This window comes from Phodopus roborovskii, unplaced genomic scaffold (genome assembly GCF_943737965.1).
Source record: "Phodopus roborovskii unplaced genomic scaffold, PHOROB, whole genome shotgun sequence".
Taxonomy (NCBI): domain Eukaryota; kingdom Metazoa; phylum Chordata; class Mammalia; order Rodentia; family Cricetidae; genus Phodopus; species Phodopus roborovskii.
Window position 1 is genome coordinate 2,862,673 of NW_026126638.1, and position 4,545 is coordinate 2,867,217.

Below are 4,545 nucleotides of genomic sequence, written 5' to 3' on the forward strand. Positions count from 1 at the left end.
AAAATAAAAAAAAAAATCATTCACAGTAGCACCCAAAAGGACAGATAAAGATGTTAGAGGTAAAGATACGATAACTTCATCTGATTGGGTAAGTGATGTTGGCCTCAAGAAAGAACAGAAAATATTTCCTTTTATCAGTTTCTGCAAGGGTTTGTATGCAATAGACATAATTTATGTCTTGAATGTTTGATAGAATTTATCACTATGCCATGATCTAGTTTGGTACATTTGCATGTTCCTTTGAGAATAATGGCTATCCTGCTGTTACTAGATGGGGCGATCTATGTTCCCAACAAATGTTAGCCAATGCTGTTTATTGAGCCTAGAGAACAGCATCAACTAGCATTTAATGGGGACATAGATGCTAGTTTGCTAATTGTTAGTCTACTTGTTCAGTGAATTGCTAAGTGTGTGGACATCTGTCGCCATAATTGTGGAGTTGTCAATTTCTTTTTTGCAACTGTATTGGATTTTGTTTCATTTTCTTTTTTAAATTCTACACTCAAGTAGAATAACGTCCTGATTATTTGACCCTTTTTCATTAGGAAATGGTGTTATTTATTCCTTATTTGCTCAGAAACCTATTTTGATAGTTATTAATGCAGATCTATCAGCTATCTCTTGCCTTATGTTTTCTTTGCACATGTGTGTGAGGGTGTGCATGGGTGTGGAGGCCAGAGAGCATTTTCAGGACTCGTTCTAACCTATGCTCTCTGTCTCTTCAAGACAGAGGCTTCTACTGGCTTAGAACTCATCAATTAGACTACATTGCATAGTAAATCTCTTCTAAGCAGCATACATTTAAACATCAAATACAATGATCTCTGCCTATAAATGGATGCCCTAAACCAGTCTAACATAGTACTAGAAAACATCATTTCATCCTTACCTTTGTTCCCCTGTATATAAGAGAAACATTTCAATTGCTCTAAAATTTTCTTTGTTGCCATGTTTTCTCAGTTCAAGCAAGTACCTTGTACTTTTCTTTATATATCTAGTGTTTTGGGTTAAATTTAGATTTGTGAGTTTGATGTTTTCATCAAATTTGGAAAATTCTAAGCAATTATTGCTTGAAACGTCCCCCCCCTTTGTTAGATAAATCCAGTTATATAACTAAAAAGTCATTGAAAGGATGCTGCGTTCAGCTTTTTAAAAATTTAAAAGTAACAACAATGATGATGATAATAATAATACCATTTTGGATCCAGAGTATTATTTCAAACTACAGGTTGGCTTTGAGCTCACTGTATAGCCCAGGGTGGCCTCAAATCCACGCATGCAATTCTCCTGCACTAGCCTCTCTGGTGATGGAATTACAGGCATGGGAGCACACCCAGCTACAAGTGTGTGTGTGTGTGTGTGTGTGTGTGTGTGTGTGTGTGTGTGTGTGTGAAACTAAAGTTTTAAGTGACTACAGAACTCCCTGGAAAATACGGAATCCCTTGCATGCTGCATATCCTCATTATATAGCCACTATCTCGCCCTGAGGGGTACATTTGTTGTAGCTAATGAACACATCGCTAGTACATTTTCTTCTGAAGCCTGTACATGGTACATATTGGGCTTTCTTCTTGGATATACTGTGACTTTCAACAGATAGTAATACACCCCTACATTATGGTGCATGACAGTTTCACTGTCCTCCAGGTCTGTCTAGTGACTTCTCTGCCTAGTCACACTTTCCTTCTGCTCTTCTACAAACTACTGATTTCTGAGCATCTTTGTAGTTTTGCCTTTTCTGAAATGTCATATAGCTGGAACAGTAGAGTGTGTGGCTCTGACTACTTTCTCACAATGTAGTATTCCTTTGCATCGCTTCCATGTATTTATGTCAGATGACCATTTCTTCCCAGTTAACAGTCCATTGCCTGTGATATGATTTATATCTGTGCACCTACTAAAGGTCATGCTATGTTCTTTTGAAGTCTTGACAGTTTAATAAAGGTACAGTAATAGTCCACATTGAGGTTTTGTATGAACATGTTTTCAATTCAGTTGAGTTCAATGCTAGACTATATGCATTCCTACCAGCAATGACAAGAATCCTTGTGACTTGGCAGACTCACCAGTGTTCAGTGTTACCAGTTCTGTGGGATTCCATTGTCTAATGCAGTGACATATTGCTGTAATTTGCATTGTCATTCCGTGGTGATACCTGATTTCAAGCATGTTCTCATGTGCTAAGTTGGCACACACATACACAAGACACTTCCCAATACATACCCTGACATACATATATAGTAATATATGTGTGTGTGCGCACTGTATGTTTATGCATATATGTCATGTATATGGTGCATACATAAGTTGCAGACATACTTATATACCATTATCTCTGTGTATGCACATCTATAAACACACATATATGGTTTATGCACACACATATACACACATTCCTTCTTTGGTATCTTTTCAGATCTGTGGTTCAATTTTTAGTTAAGTTGCTCATTATCTTATAAGATTATTTTGTATCACCGTCCTTTGTTGGATGTATCTTTTACAAATAGCTTCTGCTGGTCTATGTTTTGCCTTCTCATTTCCTTTACATTGTCTTTTACAAAATAGACGGTTTTAAACTAATGAAGTTCAACGTCTTCCATGATGTATTTATTTTGTGTCATATTTAAAAGTCAACACCCCAAACCACTCATATTTCCTCCTTTAATTTCTTCTAGGAGTTTTATAGTTTTGCATTTTACACTTAGATCTGTGGACCATTTGAAGGAATTTTTGTGGATATTGTAAATCCAGTCCAGACTCAATTTGTTCCCACATGAATGTTAGAATACCCTAGCACCATTTGTTGGAAAGATTTCTCCGTTGCATTGACCTTGTGTCTTTGTCAAAAGCAAGTATCTGCATTGACTGTGTCCAGTTCTGGCTGTTCTCTTCCCCTGAGCTATTTGCATATTCCACTAATACCAGTCCCAGTGTCTGAAGCTTTCCAGTTGGCCTTCGAAGGATAGTAGCAATCTACCAGCTTTATTCTTATATGTTTTGTTGGCTATTTTTTGATTTGTTGCATGAGTGTTAAAGGTGGATACTATGTGTTGATACCCAGAAAGTGCACAACTTGATAGAATTTTCAGAGAATGAATTTATGGATTGGCTTGAGGAAAATGTACATCAAGATATGCAATATTGATTCATGGATGAACATGAAGTACCTCTGCTTGGTTCTTCTCTGATATATTAGAGTTCTTCATTTCCCTCATATAGCTCCTCTGAATGTATTGTCATAGCTGTATGTGAATATTTCATGTGGCAGTGTGATTATATAAATGATAGTGTAAATTCCACTTGCTCATGGGCGGCATATAGGAAAGTGATGAATGGCCAGTGAAATAGCTCAGTGAGTAAAAGGACCAAGATTCTATCCCTGGAACCCACATAGAGGTGAAAGGAGAGAACTGACTCCACAAGTTATCTTCTGATCTTTACCTGAGTCCCGTGACTGCTACTTTCCCAATACACACGCGCGCGTGCACACACACACACACACACACACACACACACACACGCAAGCACACCATTCACACATATATGTAATATACTGCACAGTAACATTAGTAATAATAACAACAGTAAACTTTTGTTCCCTAACCTGCATCTTTCATTGTTGTTATACTTACTTGTTGAAGCCAAGGACATTTTTTATTCTTTTGGACTTTTCTACCATCTATGAAGAGCAGCTTTTTTTTCCTTCCTAGTCTATTTGTATTCATTTCCTTTGGTCTCACTGCACTGCCTAGGATAGCAAAGATAGTATTACAAAGCAATGGAGAGTGGAGTTAGCATTGCCTTGCTTGTACTTAAATTTGGGTTTTGTGTTGTTGTTGTTGTTGTTGTTGTTTTTCTACTTTGAGACAGGGTTTCTTTAGAAACCCTGTCTGGTCTGGGACTTTCTATGTAGATTAGGATGACCCTTAAAGGACAGAGATCCTCCTGCCTCTGCCTCCCAAATGCTGGGATTAAAGGCATGCATGCCACATCCAGCATGAATCTGATTTTTTTATTCAGACTCTTTATGTTCATAAAAGAATACCAATCCATTTTTGTCATGTCTGTATTGACTCGGTATTGGGACAGTCCTTGGTTCATAAAGTGAGTTTGGCAATATTCTTTCTTTCTGTTTAATGGAACTGTCAAGAGCATTGGTGCTAGCACTTTTTTAAAGACTGTTGGAAGCCAGGTATGTTGGTGAACCCCTTTCATCCTAGCACTCTTGAGGCGGAGGCAGGGAGAACTCTGTGAGTTTAAGGCCAGTCTGGTCTGTATAGCAAGTTCCAGGCTAGCCCAAGCTACATGGTGAGTCCCTATCGCAAAATATTAGTACAGAAAAAATAAGCCTGATAGAATTTCAAAGTAAATCTGTCCAGCCAAGGTGTCCTTTTGTTAGAAATCCTTTTGTTACTATTTGTTGCCTCTAATGGGTCTGTTTACATTCCTTATTCCCTGGACTTTTCAGGACACAGAAGACAGATTTTCTTAACAATTGCTGGATCTCACTAGTACCTGCTGTGATGCCAACTTTTTCATTTGGTT